Genomic DNA, 16,205 nt, shown 5'->3' with positions numbered 1-16,205 from the left:
AGACGGCGTCATCACCAGAGCTTTGCACAGGCGAAGACTACTTTTGTCAGGATAGCTGATACTTGCTGTCCCCCTTCAAATTAGCCCACCATTGTGGGCTCCCTTCCCGCTCAATATTTGGGGAGAGGACCAGGGCCTCTATAAATAGGACTAGCCACCCTCAGGGTAGGGAAGATCGAGAATCAGCTAACCCAGAAACAAGCTGGGGTCGAAATCAGGTCGGTCAGTTGGAGGAAAGCAGAGAGAGAGGTGACTGAACTCCTCCGAGCAGTTCATCGCCCTAGCCAAGAATAGACCCTTGCGAGGTTGTTCTCCCGTGTATTGTTCATCATCATCAGCCCAAGAGGCAATCCACCACACCACACATTGGAGTAGGGTATTACACCACAACGGTGGCCCAAACCAGTATAAACCCTGTGTCTCTTGTGTTGTTCTTTCCTTAGTTTAGATCCTAGCATAGCGGAGGGGTGCAGGTAGGTAGGGGGTGAAATCTCCGTGCGCACCCCAGTGTTCGAACCTCAAGGGTCTGCCGGAACCCGAAATCCGACAGAGAGAGACTTTAGTGACTTCAGAATATCGCCGAAGAGCGAGTGCTGAAAGATGTCCGCGGCGGTGAACTCCATGATCGGCGCCCAATTGGGTTCGATCGATCGGGGTGTGGAGGGCTCGGAGTCTGGAGAGGAGTTCGGCTCCTTGGAGTCACGGGCTTCGCAGAGAACAAGGCTGGTGTTCGGCTCGATCGCCGTAGAAATTGCAGCCCCCGAGGCGGTGTCTAACCACCCATCCTCGGTTGGTGTGATCGGCTCCGAGCTAGGGGTCGGAGCGGACACAGGTGCGGCCTCCAGGGCACTGTTCAGCGGCAGAGCTAAATCATGCCCATCGTGACAGTGCGGCGCGCTCGGCTGTGGCTCGAATCCGTCGAAGATCAAGTCTCCGTGGATGTCGACCGTGTAGTTCAAACTTGCAAATCTGACCTGATGGCCAGGGGCGTAGCTTTCGATCTGCTCCAGATGACCAAGCGAATTGGCCCGCAGTGCAAAGCCGCCGAATACGAAGATCTGTGCGGGGAGAAAAGTCTCACCCTGGATCGCATCGCTGTTGATGATCGGAGAAGCCATCGGGCCTAAAGCGACGACACAGAGGAACTCTCAATGAAAGCACCAATGTCAGTGTCAAAACCGGCGGATCTCGGGTAGGGGGTCCCGAACTGTGCGTCTAGGTCGGATGGTAACAGGAGGCCGGGGACACGATGTTTTACCTAGGTTCGGGCCCTCTTGATGGAGGTAAAACCCTATGTCCTGCTTGATTAATATTGATGATATGGGTAGTACAAGAGTAGATCTACCACGAGATCAGAGAGGCTAAACTCTAGAAGCTAGCCTATGGTATGATTGTCGTTCCTCCTACGAACTAAAACTCTCCGGTTTATATAGACACCGGAGAGGGCTAGGGTTACACAGAGTCGGTTACAATGGTAGGAGATCTACATATCCGTATCGCCAAGCTTGCCTTCCACGCCAAGGAAAGTCCCTTCCGGACATGGGACGAAGTCTTCAATCTTGTATCTTCATAGTCCAGGAGTCCGGCCGAAGGTATAGTCCGGCCATCCGGACACCCCATAATCCAGGACTCCCTCAGAGACCTTAATATCCCTTATATTTCCTTATGGAGCCCGCTGCCAGGGAGGGTAGGACAAAAGATGTCACGCAAGTTCTTATTATAAGCACGTATGACTATATACGAAATACATGCCTACATTACATTGATGAATTGGAGCTAGTTTTGTATCGCCCTAGGTTATGACTGTTACATGATGATTGTCATCCAACATAATTATCCATAGGCGATACAATGCCTACAAGTTTCTCATATTGATCTTTGCTAAGTTACTTTCATTGTTGCTGCTGTTACAATCACTACAAAACTGTTAATGTTAATATTGCTACTATTACCACTGCTATCAAACTATCATATTATTGTGCTACTGATCACTCTGCTATAGATATTTAGTTCTCCAGGTGTGGTTGAATTGACAACTCAACTGCTAATAATTGCAAATATTGTTTGCAATGGCGGAGCTACATTGTGAGTTGCCAACCCAAACAATTTTCTAATTACTATACATACTAGTGGCTCCTGTAGACAGTTCGGCGACTTAGACTTGTTAGAGTTAACCACAATGTGATATTCCAGTCCCGCACGGTTTGGAATCAATCACCGATTAGGTTAGGTGTAGCTAGGCTTGGACTAGTATAAATATACAATGTAATCTACCCCTTGTAATTAACCCAAATCAAAGCAATAAAATATCTCAGGAACGACACACTCCTGTTGCTATAACCCATTGAGTCTTCTGTGTCGCGTTCGCGTGTCTTGGTTGCGTCATATATGAGCGTCCACCGGCGGAATACATCAAGCAGCTTGCCAGGGTAACTAGCTTTGTTCCTTCATTCACCAAGATCAATCAACTTGCTTGGACAGCTAACTTGTACGTGGACGCATGTCTATCTTGGCCAATGGTCTATGAATCGTGTCATACAAGTATGCGATGGTGACGAGGTTAGGAAGAGCTCTGCGTTTGGAATGGTGGTGACAGAAATTATTAAGTGGTTTTTCTGGTGTGATAGCGCTACAATTTACCCTCTCAGTTGGTTAGTGGTTGATTGAATAAGAGTATACACATTATAAATTGTTCTCTCAATAGCAGTGTTTTTTTGCGAGAACTCTCAGTAGGAGTTGCCCACTACAGATTTTTTGTGTCTTTTGGCCCCCGAACATTTTTGTCTAGCTCCGCCACTGATTATTTGGCTCTCCTTATGTCAAATCAATAAATTTGGGTTGAATAGTCTACCCTCGAAAGCTGTTGTGATCCCTTATACTTGTGGGTTATCAAGAACTTTTTCTAGCGCCGTTGCCGGGGAGCATAGCTCTATTTGCTGAGTCACTTGGGATTTATATTTGTCGACTACTATGAAGAATTTGAAGGATGATAGAACTAAGATTGTTCCCTCTAAGACAAGGGGAGGTAAGGAACTACCATCTAGCTCTGCATTTGATTCACCTTATGTTTTGAATAGGCTTGTGACACCACCACCTGCTATTAGTTTTGATATGTCGTAGGTAATTGATGATGCTACTTCTGTTATGAATGATACTTATGATGATGCTAGTACTATGCTTGATGAAACTGTACCACTAGGTGAATTTCTTGATGACCAACTTGCTAAAGCTAAAGAATTCGAAAATGCTGAAACTAATGAAATTTATGATTCACCTATTATACCTAGCTCTCCTAGAATTGAAATGCCTAAGGTACCTGAGGGTTATGTTATGGATGGGGAGATAGCCACATAATTTCTTACTTGTAATGATAAAGAAGATGTTAAGAAACTACTATGTAAGCTTAAAGGAAAAACTATGATGGAGAAAATGAAGTATGATCCTAAGTTTGCAACTTCTCCTATCTTTGTTATTGATAAGGATTATGAATTCTCTGTCGATCCTGAGTTAATTACTTTGGTTGAATCTGATCCTTTTCATGGTCATGAAACTGAAACTGTTGTAACACATCTTGCTAAACTAAATGATATAGCCACTAAGGGAGTCCTGGATTAGGGGGTCCCCAGGCGTCTAGGACATGTGACGTGGGCCGGAAAGCTGGGCCGTGAAGATACAAGATAGACGACTTCCCCCCTTGTCTGGATATGGCTCTCCTTTGCATGTGTGGCAAGCTTGAAGTCCGGATGTATAGTTTCGTTCCCCTGTAAACCGACCTTGTACAACCCTAGCCCCCTCCGGTGTCTATATAAACCGGAGGGTTTAGTCCGTAGAGGCAATCGTAATCATACACTCTAGACATCTAGGGTTTAGCCGTTACAATCTCATGGTAGATCAACTCTTGTAACCCCTTGTCGGTGTCAAAACCGGCGGATCTCGGGTAGGGGGTCCCGAACTGTGCGTCTAGGATCGATGGTAACAGGATGCAGGGGACACGATGTTTACTCAGGTTCGGTCCCTCTTGATGGAGGTAATACCCTACGTCCTGCTTGATTGATATTGATGATATGAGTATTAAAAGAGTTGATCTACCACGAGATCGTAGAGGCTAAAACCCTAGAAGCTAGCCTATGGTATGATTGTTGTATATGATCAATCGACTAGCCTGGCCTTGGTTTATATAATGCACCAGAGGCCTAGGATAACAAGAGTCCTTGCCGAATACGCCGGTGGGGAGGAGTCCTTGTCTTCATCACCAAGTCTTGTGGAATCTTCCATGTATGCGGCAGTTCTCCAAACTGGCCCATGAGTATATGGCCATGGGGGTCCTTAGCCCAATCTAACAGATCGGGAGATGACGTGGTGAGTACCCCCTAGTCCAGGACACCGTCAGTAGCCCCCTGAACCGATCTTCAAGTTGGGGACGCTCCTCGATTCTTCTGAACTGTTCTTCATCTTCGGTCGTCGGTCTTGAAAACTGGTTCAACAAATCTTCTTCGATCTTGAGGATCACCAACGTGCATCCGAAGAGTTTATATGTCGGGTATCCGAGGAGCCCCTTTAAGTTTTCGGCCTTTATCAATGCCTTGTTTATTTTTATGCCACGCATCGGGTTTGAAGTTGTTCACGGGCGGCAGCGCCCTCTTGCATCCGAGCTCCAACGCCGGACTGCGTTCGAGGTATCTTTTTCAGACGAGTACCAACGTCGGACTGCTTCCGAGATCCCACACCGGAATGTATCCGAGCTCCAACACTGGACTATGTCCAAGCTCCAACGCCGGACTGTATCCGAGGTGTCATAAAACACCTTGGTTCAAAAAAGTTGAAGGATTTTAGCCGAGCTTAATGCCGGAAATGCACTCTATGGAGCCAGCCACTAGCGCCCGAGCTTTATGCCGGACTGCTTCCGAGGTGGTGCACCACCCCCACTGTGGGCCGATTTTTTATCAATATTTTTTATTGGTGCAATTTATTCTCTGCCGATATATATAGCCAGTAGCCCTCAAGGTGTGTATCGGTCTAAAACCTGAGATGCACCTGAAGGATGACATAAGACCGCTGATCCCAGTAGCCGCTGAGACTCAGGTTGATTTGCAAAATCGGTCTGAGGATCAACTCCTATCTCGGCAGAATACTTCGGGACACAAAAAGCGGTGTGCAGAGTCCTCGAGACTCGGGTTGGGTGCGGCCGACCAACCTGAGTATCATAATCTACTCGAAAACTATATTGCACTTAAATTTTCTGCACTGGATTGCCAATGCAGTAGCCCCCGAGACACTGGTCGGGTGGCAACACCAGATCAGGGGATCGATACGCCCCCTTAATATTAGTAAATGATAAGCTCGAAGCCCAGTAGCCCCCGAGCCTTAATGCGGGAACGGGTGGCCGAATTAAGGATCGATATCCAGAGTAAAATCACAAATTATGTGTAATGATTCGATGTATCCAAGTACTTTACATCATTAATGCTCAGATCCGTATTGTACAAAACTTTGTTGACCGACCATCGGCTTCCACCTCCTCGGCTAGTAGCCGAGGAGTGTTTGTCCTACTTTATAAAGCCTTTATGAGGGCAAAGATTTACGACAAACAAGGCAATCCGGCCATACGGTGTTATAAACAAAGGTATGCGTAGAGATATGTTATATTACTGTTTAACATAAGAATGTCTTCCATAGAAAATAGTCCCGCTATCGGTTCCTTTCTTTGGGTTGTCATGCTAAGCATGATCATGAAACCTCAGCTCTAATGTAAGAGCAAAATATCGAGGATTTAGTTTGGGAAGCCAGTTAATAGCCCCTCGTAGTGTTCGGCGACAGTCGAGGTCAAGCCGTAAACACTTCGGCCATTGTTATGAATGGCCCGTCATTTAACACCGTCATCGGATCGCTGACTAGTTTACGCTTATTGTGACAGTCATTTTTGGCTTTCTCCACTGAGGTGCTTAACCATGTGAGATGGAAGCACAATCGCAGTGGTTCTCCCTTTGCACGCCTAGCTGAACAAAGCGGAACGTAGGAAGCAAGTGTAGGAGCCGGGCAACCCAACTATTGACCGAAGACACAATTAGAAACCGATGCATATATAGCAATATCCGAGAATGTTTTTGCCAAATCTCTAAAGGTGTCCGGCGTTGCACTGCGAGACTTGTGCTAAAAACACACAAATAGTTTAAAAGTGTCATAATCTTGGAAAACCAAAAAACGTCAGTAAAAACTTGACGTCCGAACAAGATCAAGTGTTCGGTGCCAATCCAAAAATTGGTCTTAGAAAAAAAAGAGTGCTCCTGTCATGCTTTAACATGTCACATCCTATCTCAAGACTTCAAGCGGGTCAGCCTATGGCTTCAACCTCCTATCCCGAAGGCGGAGTACTTCTCATTGGGCCAGTTTAACAAACTAAATTCTAGTGGCTTTGAGAGAGAAATTAGGATCCCCGGCTAGTGACCACACACTCGTGTCAAAAAAAGGAGTGATGAATAATAATAATAATAATAATAATAATAAAAACTTTGCAACAACTAAGAAGAAGAACACTTATTATAAAATGGCTCATATAAATTTAAGAGCCCCCAAGTGACTTGGGTAAAAGAATTTTATGTATAATGATTGTATGTACCGAAGTACTAATATCATATCTTTGTTCACCCGAACTTTAAACGCGTCTTAACTGACCGTCGGCTTCTCCCTCTTTGGTCAAGGACCGAAAAGTGTTATGTACTCCACCTGTCGAGAATATTGACAATGTTTCTGATAACCAGGCAACCGGGCCATAAGGCTGTAACAGACAAAGCGCGCTCAGGGAACTTATGCTATATTGTAGACGAAGTGTAAGAAGCATCTTCGAAGAAAATAGTACCCCCACCGATACCTTTCTTCGGTGCTCATTATTACTATGAGACTTGTGCAATAGATTTTTTGTACTCATGAGTTTCGTTGTGTGCCGACCATGATTGAAAACAATAAGAGCACTAGCTTTCGGCTTCACCCAGTCTGAGGTCAGAGCTCAGAGGACCCGGTCATGACAATCGCAGAGGTGCTCCCTTTACTCCCTAGCCAAACAATCGGGGACGTAGGGGTAAGCACAGGAGCCAGGCAACACAGCTTGCAAATCGCTTAAGTCAACATGGTGCATATTGTGGCGTAATACACGAACAAGGAACGAAGACGTACAAGTATAATCATATGCAAGAGGAAAAGCTTCATAAAGGAAGCCCCCAAATAAACGGGGTATTTGAATTTGTGCATCACAAACAAAGTTTGGACAAGGAAATTTTTTACAAGCAACTTTTTTCCAAAAAAGTATAATGCTTGGTCAAACCGAACACAAGTTAAAAATTAAAACTTTGAGCATGAAGGCAGCTAAGCTGGTTAATGTGTTTGGTATTGATGACGCGGTCCGAGCTTGATGCGGGACAAGGTTCCATCCCCCAAGCCAGTCCCGAGGTGGCGGAGCAAAGGGCTCGGCACTCCGAAGTGGTGACATAGCATGGTCAATGCAGGCCGGCAGAGTGATGACGAAGTCCCCGACATGGGGTAATGAAGTGTTGACGAAGCCCCCCGTCCAGCCGAGGTGACGTGGTATGTCAGTATGCCGAGTTGACGATACTGCCCAACCCGGATCATTTTGCTGTGCAAAAAAATAGTGCAAACCGGAGATAATAGTAATGATAATAAAAAATGTTGCATAATAAATAATTTATGCAAAGTGAGTAATAAAAGAAATATGGCCTGGCGCCGAAGTCAATGTCGATGCAGGGCGTCGGCGTGATGCGGTAAAGGTGTGGCAAAGCCTGAATTCATAGGTCGGTCCAAGTTCCGGATGCGGCGTTCGCCGGACTATGTACGAAAACTGACCGAACCACCATGCGACTGTCGTTAATGCGGACATAATTCGATAGACCTGTGTACAGGAACAAACCAGAGTAATAATTTCTTGGGAAAAATAAACTCCAACAAGCAAAAATTACTAGGATTAACAGCACCTGGTTTATTTGTTGTAGCAATCCGAAGAAAGGTGACTCCCAAAATTGGGACTCGATCCGCACACCCATTGCCTAATGGGCGACAAAGCGATGGCATGGCGATGCTGACAAAGGTTGGCTTGCGGAGGCAAAGCCCTCGGTCCAGCTAACGTGACGAAGCTGGTCGGCTAGTGACGGTGAAGTCTCCGTAGTAGGTTGATGAAGAGATGGCGAAGCCCCCGGTCCAGCCGAGATGTCGAAGCCTCGATGTCAGCCGATGAGTCGAAGTAGGTCGGCGTGATGGACACCAGCTTGGAGAAGCAATAGTGCGGCCCTGCCGATGCAGGTCGTGACATGGTCGATGCCGGCTTGATGAAGTGACCGTGTGACGATGCCGGTATGCCCGCTCCGTGTAATCCGTGGGGCGGTGATGTTGATGATGATTTATCCTTCGCGATGCCGGACTCTTGTTCGGCTTGCCGAGATGATGATCCGAAGAAGTTGAGCTCGGCTCAACAAAGTGACGACGTGTCTAGCGCAGGTCGGCAGCCTTGGAGCAATATTGCCGGACTGGTTTGACACCAGCATAATGATGAAGCTTACCTCAGGGGAGGCTTAAAAACTTACGGGCACGTGTTTAAAAACAACGCACAATACCCTAGAAGAGAATTCCTCTAAAAGGGTTGTCCAATATCACGTTCATAAAGAAACATGAATTCGGGTCGAATCCGTATTCGCGCAGAAAATAGATCCGAAAATTGGTCCACTCATCGGAAGGTTCCTGGAGTTTGAACCGTCAGATCGAGCTGTAATTTGGAGGAGTGGTAGATATGGGAATTCTGAAGTAGATGAACGGTTGGATCTTCCAAAGGACCTCCGAGCTGGGCTCTGGAGACCACGCCCTAAACTCGTCCAGATTCCCATCCAGATTTGATAGGCCTCCGGTATATCGCAGATTGTCCGAGATTCCTCCATCGAAACTCGACAAAATTTTGCATGGCTGTTGTAGACGTAATTGCGCACTATTCCACCGAAGCAATCATCAAAACGACGCTCGAGGAGGTGGTGACGGCAAATACAAGTTCGCTGTCCATAAAAACAGCACGACCGCCCGAGGGCAATGTTGACGTTGAGCCCTCGTGCTCCATGGATGACTCCTCTATGATCATGATAGTGATCGGAGTTGATGTTGAAGAAGGCCCCCATCCGAACATGACGATCGAAGATGGAGCACGGTCCTCGATCGAGCCAAGGTGACCAGTCAAGTAGGCGACGAAGATGCCGGCGTCGCAGTTGACCTGCGGGCGAGCCATTGATCCTTTTGTCGATCACACATCGGAGCTCTCAATGAAAGCACAAATGTCGGTGTCAAAACCGGCGGATCTTGGGTAGGGGGTCCCGAACTGTGCGTCTAGGATCGATGGTAACAGGAGGCAGGGGACACGATGTTTACCCAGGTTCGGGCCCTCTTGATGGAGGTAATACCCTACGTCCTGCTTGATTGATATTGATGATATGAGTATTGCAAGAGTTGATCTACCACGAGATCGTAGAGGCTAAAACCCTAGAAGCTAGCCTGTGGTATGATTGTTGTATATGATCTATCGACTAGCCTGGCCTTGGTTTATATAATGCACCAGAGGCCTAGGATAACAAGAGTCCTAGCCGAATACGCCAGCGGGGAGGAGTCCTTGTCTTGATCACCAAGTCTTGTGGGATCTTCCATGTATGCGGTAGTTGTCCGAACTGGCCCATGAGTATACGGCCATAGGGGTCCTCGGCCCAATCTAACAGATCGGGAGACGATGTAGTGAGTACCCCCTAGTCCAGGACACCGGCACCCCTATACTCATCAAAGTCAATCAAGAAGGACGTAGGGTTTTACCTCCATCAAGAGGGCCCAAACTTGGGTAAACATCGTGTCCCCTGCCTCCTGTTACCTTCGATCCTTAGACGCACAGTTCGGGACCCCCTACCCGAGATCTGCCGGTTTTGACACCGACATTGGTGCTTTCATTGAGAGTTCCTCCGTGCTGTCGATAGAAGGATCGATGGCTCGCCTCATCATCGACGACAAAATCACCTCTAGAGGAGCCCTAGTTCATGGGCAGATCCTCCAGATAGGAGATTTCACCATATGCACCCGTCCGGCCATTAAGCCCAAGGCGGTCCCCTGGATTGCCAAAAATTATCTCCGCATCAACCCCTTAGGCACCGATAAGATGGATCCGACAGATGTTTCATCTTTAAACGAACTTCTAGATCGCATCGCCGCCCTTGGGGTCACAACAGATTACAACCTGGTTGGGCTTAAACCCGATCAAAGGGAAATCAGGTCTCCACCTGTCACCACCTAGTGACTGTTGTGGAAGAACAAGTTGAGGATACCGCTCCTCCTATGCTAAAAACAAACTATGTTCGGTTCTCCGAGCACTATGAGCCGGACACTCATCTTCGAGAAGGGACTATCTGTCTCCCAAACATAGAATCTAACACCGAGTCTAAAACCCCCCGGACACTTCGGACCCTGGGCCAATGATCTTAGAAAATTTTCAAAATCCAGATTCCACAATGGGTCAAGGTTCAGATTCAAGCCCACCCACCCACCACAATCAATACTCTCCAAGCAATTCCGGTCCCCTGGACATATGCAATCTAATGTATATACATGAGCAACCTCTGGAAACAATTCATCACTTCTGGGCTAGATTCCTACTTGTTAAAAACAAAATCAAAGATTGCGGAGACAACAATGCGGTATCAGTCTTTTGCCGCAACTGTACGGACGAGGGCATCCTCAACGCCCTCAATCAGCGCTGCATTCTGCACTTTGCAGATTTGGCACACATAGTATAGAAGTACTACGCAATGGAAAGCGCCTGGAAAGCCCAGACAGCTCGGTGGGAGTCACCGGCCTTTAAGCCACCCACCGACCGAACAAAAAGGATGCACCCTTACGGGGCACCTGATCATTCTTCCATGGAAAGATCAATTCAACCCTTACTGGGACACAGAACCGTCCTTGATGGATGGCTCGACAAGCCCTGTCAGATACAACTCATAACCTTCGGGCATGTTGGATACTCCGGCAGGTGGCTAAAAGCGGGGAGGCTATCCTCAACAACACTACTCCGATAGGGCATTCCCCCAAGGATAATGACCTTGGCGTGTTTACGGTCTTCGAGACCTTTTCTTCAAATAACCGATGCAAAAGGGCACTCGGTGACCTCATCGAAGTCAATCACGTAGCTGCAATGAATCCTTGGAACGATATGGTGATAACCTTCAACGCCAATGACGAGCCAAGGGCCCGATCAGTCCAAGCACCAGCCGCTTTGGTTCTAAACCCAATTGTAGACGGCTTTCGCCTCACTAAATTGCTCATGGACGGCGGCAGTGGACTGAACCTCATCTATGAAGACACGCTCAATAAAATGCAGATGCACAAGAGTCGCATTGAGCAAAGCAATACATCCTTCCGAGGAATCATCCCCAGTCGGGAAGCAAGATGCTCAGGGAAAATTAAACTAGATGTGATATTCGGCACGCTAGAGAATTATAGGTCCGAAGAGATATTCTTCCAGGTGGCCCCTTTCAACAACGGGTATCATGCCCTGTTAGGGTGAGATGCATTCACACGCTTTCAAGCCATACCTCATTATGGGTACATGAAGCTCAAAATGCACGGGCCCAATGGTGTTATCACTATCTCAAGTTATCCGGACATAGCACTCCGTGTTGAAACCAAAACCGCATCCCTGGCCCTCGAGGCACTGAGTGAAGCCCTGGCAGCCGAGGAGCTCACCGCTCTGCGCTCCACAGTGGATAGAGATGATGTAATTCTTTATAAAAGACCTAAATCCACTTATTTCAAGCCAGCAGACAAGATAGTCAAATTTCAAGTTCACCCGATGGACCCCAAGAAGACAGCTTCCATCGGGGCACAGCTGGATCCGACGGTCGACGCCGCATTGCACGCATTCTTGCGCGAGAATTGGGACATCTTCGCCTGGCACCCCTCAGACATGCCAGGAATCCCACGCGCGCTGGCTGAACATAGTCTCAATATACTGAAGGGATTCAAACCAATCAAGCAAACACTGCGGTGATTTTACAAACCCAAATGACAGGCTATGGGTGAAGAGCTAGCCAAGCTACTCGAAGCCGGGTTTATCAGAGAGATCAAACATCCGGACTGGCTAGCAAATCTGACCATGGTGCCAAAGAAGGATAAATCCTGGCGCTTGTGTGTCGACTTCATGGACCTTAATAAAGCTTGCCCCAATGATCCCTTCCCACTACCCCGCATTGACCAGATTATTGATGCAACAGCAGGGCACGACTCACTATGCTTCGTTGATGCATATTCCGGATACCATCAAATCAAAATGAAGGAATCCGATCAAGCCGCGACGGTATTCATCACCCCGTACGGACCCTTTTGCTTCAACACCATGCCCTTTGGGCTCAAAAACGCTGGTGCCACATACCAATGCATGATTCAAACGTGCTTGGAAAAGCAAATCAGAAAGACAGTTGAAGCATATGTAGATGATGTAGTCATCAAAACTAAGCATGTTGAATCATTGGTGGACGACTTACGCCTTACATTCGACAACCTCCAAAGATATGACATACGACTTAATCCGAAAAAGTGCATTTTCAGTGTTCCCGTCGGAAAACTGCTTTGGTTCATTGTTTCCAATACGGGAATCGAAGCCAACCCGGCCAAAATCCGAGCCTTGCCATAGTTGGCTACACCAACAGACCTCTAGCAGGTCCAAAAACTAGCCGGGTGTGTGGCAGCTTTGAGTCACTTTATCTCCAGATTAGGAGAAAAGGCACTGCCATTATATCGTCTGCTCCGACACACCGACCACTTCATATGGACGGATGCTGCTACAGCCGGACTGGAAGAAATCAAAGCTTTATTAGCAAGCAACCCAATCCTGGCCGCGCCAAACGTCGGCGAACCCATGCTACTATACATATCTGCAACGCATCAGGCGGTGAGTGCGGTGCTCGTCATCGAACAAGAGGAAGAGGGACATAAATTCCCACTTCAAAAACTAGTGTACCATGTATCGTCGATCCTCACACCATGCAAATCCTGACACCCACAATATCAAAAGATAGCGTATGCGGTCTTCATGGCATCCCGGAAGGTGTGGCACTACTTTCAAGAAAGTTCGATCACGGTGGCTTCCGAAGTACCACTTAATGATATTATAAACAACCAGGACGCCACAGGCCGGATCGCCAAATGGGCCATTGAGCTCTTACCGTTTGAAATAACATATAAGCCGCGCCGAGCCATTAAATCTCATGTGTTGGCCGACTTCGTCGCCAAATGGACAGAGGCCGAACTCCCTAAAGAATACGACACATATTCCAACTGGGTGATGCACTTCGACGGCTCTAAAATGCTAGCTGGAGTTGGGGCTGGTGTCGTCCTGACATCCCCCACAGGAGACACAATCCACTATGTGCTCCAAATAATGTATAGAGACTCTAATAATGCAGCCGAATATGAGGCCTTGCTGCATGGTATTCAGATGGCCATCTCTATGGGCATACAACGCCTGGAGGTGCGTGGGTATTCAAATCTTGCAATATCCTAAATAAATGGAGAGTTTGATGCCAAAGATCTGAAGATGGTGGCTTACTGCAATGTTGTACTTAAAATATCAGCTCGGTTCGAGGGGCTCAAGTTTCATCATGTGGCCCAAGAGAGTAATCAAGCAGCGGACACCCTTGCTCGCATGGGCGCTAAACGCGACCCCGTCCCACCCAATACCTTTGTGGAGAGGCTCTTCAAGCCACCCGTGGTGTGGCAGGACGAGAGCACCAATACCAGTCCATATCCAGTCATACCCCCAGATTCCGAACACAATTCTCACATCATCGAAGGCTCGACCACCGAAATAACACCATCAGCCCATGTAATCATGGCAATAATCTCCCCATGGATCGAACCCTTCCCGCCCTACCTTAATAGGCGAGAGCTCCCCGAAGACCAGAATGAGGCTCAATGCATTTCTCGTCATTCGAAAGCCTACAAGGTTCATGAAGGAGAACTCTACAAGAAAAGTACTACCAGAGTCTTTCAAAGATGTATCTCCGAAGAAGAGGGTCAGCAGCTCTTGGCTGAAATCCATGCTGGTCTTGGCGGCCATCACGCCACAGCTCGGGCTCTCGTAAGCAAGGCCTCTGTACCATTTTTTTCTGGCCCATGGCCTGAGAAGATGCACAAGACCTCGTCCAACATTGTGTAGGATGCCACCTTTTCGCCAATCAAAGCCATATGCCGCCTACTGCCCTACAAACAATACCCATTACTTGGCCTTTCATTGTCTGGGGGCTTGACATGGTCGGACCCCTCAAAGGGGGAAGCCATAAAAAAATACCTGCTGGTCATGGTAGATAAATTCACTAAGTGGATAGAGGCCAAACCAGTTAAAACGGCCTAAGCTGGACCAGTGATAGACTTTATATCCGGTGTCGTACACCGTTATGGTGTCCCACACAGCATCGTCACCGATAACGGCTCTAACTTCACAGCCAACGAAGTAAAACCTGGTGCGCTAATCTGGGCATCAAGCTCGATTATACCTCCGTCTATCACCCCAAACAAATGGTCAAGTCGAACGAGCTAATGGCCTAATAATGAGCGGCATTAAACCCAGACTAGTGTAATCCTTAAAGGAGTCAGATAAACACTGGGTTGAGGAGCTCGACTCTGTACTTTGGGGACTGCGGACCACGCCCAATCGCGCGACCGAATACATGATACGTCTCCATCGTATCTATAATTTTTGATTGTAGCATGCCAATATTCTACAACTTTCATATACTTTTGGCTACTTTTTATACTATTTTTGGGACTAACATATTGATCTAGTGCCCAGTGTCAGTTCCTGTTTGTTGCATGTTTTATTGTTTCGCAGAAAATCCATATCAAACGGAGTCCAAATGGGATACAAACTGACAGAGATTTTTTTAGAATATATGTGATTTTTGGGAAGAAGAAGAATCAACGCAAGACGATGCCCGAGGAGGGCACGAGGCAGGGGGCGCGCCCCAGGGGGTCAGGCACGCCCTGAGCCCTCGTGGCCACCCCGTAAGGCGGTTGATGCCCTTCTTTCACCGTAAGAAAGCCAATATCCAGATACAAATCGTGTTAAAATTTCAGCCCAATCGAAGTTACGGATCTCCGGGAATATAAGAAATGGTGAAAGGCTAGAATCTAGAACGCGGAAACAGAGAGAGACAAAGAGACATATCCAATCTCGGAGGGGCTCTCGCCCCTCCGCCGCCATGGAGGCCATGGACCAGAGAGGAAACCCTTCTCCCATCTAGGGAGAAGGTCAAGGAAGAAGAAGAAGGAGGGGGCCCCTCTCCCCCCTCTCCCGGTGGCGCCGGAACACCGCCGGGGCCACTAGCATCACCGCAATCTACACCAACACCTCCGTCATCTTCACCAACATCTTCATCACCTTCCCCCATCTATCTACAGTGGTCCACTCTCCCGCAACCCGCTGTACCCTCTACTTGAACATGGTGCTTTATGCTTCATATTATTATCCAATGATGTGTTGCCATCGTATGATGTCTGAGTAGATTTTTGTTGTCCTATGAGTAATTGGTGAATTGCTATGATTGGTTTAATTTGCCTATGGTTATGTTGTTTTCCTTTGGTGCCCATCATATGAGCGCACACGTGGATCACACCATAGGGTTACTTGTATGTTGATAGGACTATGTATTGGAGGGCAAGAGTGACAAAAGCTTCAACTAACCATAGAAATTGATGCATATGGGATTGAAGGGGACCAATATATCTTAATGCTATGGTTGGGTTTTACCTTAATGAACGTTAGTAATAGCGGATGCTTGCTAATAGTTCCAATCATAAGTGCATAGAATTCCAAGTCAGGGATGACATGCTAGCAGTGTCCTCTCCCACATAAAACTTGCTATCAGACTAGTAACATAGTCAATTGCTTAGGGAAAATTTCGCAACTCCTACCACCACTTTTCCATACTCGCTATACTACCTTTATTGCTTCTTTACCTAAAACAGCCCCTAGTTTTTATTTACATGCTCTTTATATTCTTGCAAACCTATCCCGTTACACCTACAAAGTACTTCTAGTTTTATACTTGTTCTAGGTAAAGCGAACGTCAAGCATGCGTAGAGTTGTATCGGTGGTCGATAGAACTTGAGGGAATATTTGTTCTACC

The sequence above is a fragment of the Triticum dicoccoides genome, chromosome 2A, assembly GCF_002162155.2.
Source record: "Triticum dicoccoides isolate Atlit2015 ecotype Zavitan chromosome 2A, WEW_v2.0, whole genome shotgun sequence".
NCBI lineage: Eukaryota > Viridiplantae > Streptophyta > Magnoliopsida > Poales > Poaceae > Triticum > Triticum dicoccoides.
This window is presented reverse-complemented; position numbering follows the sequence as displayed.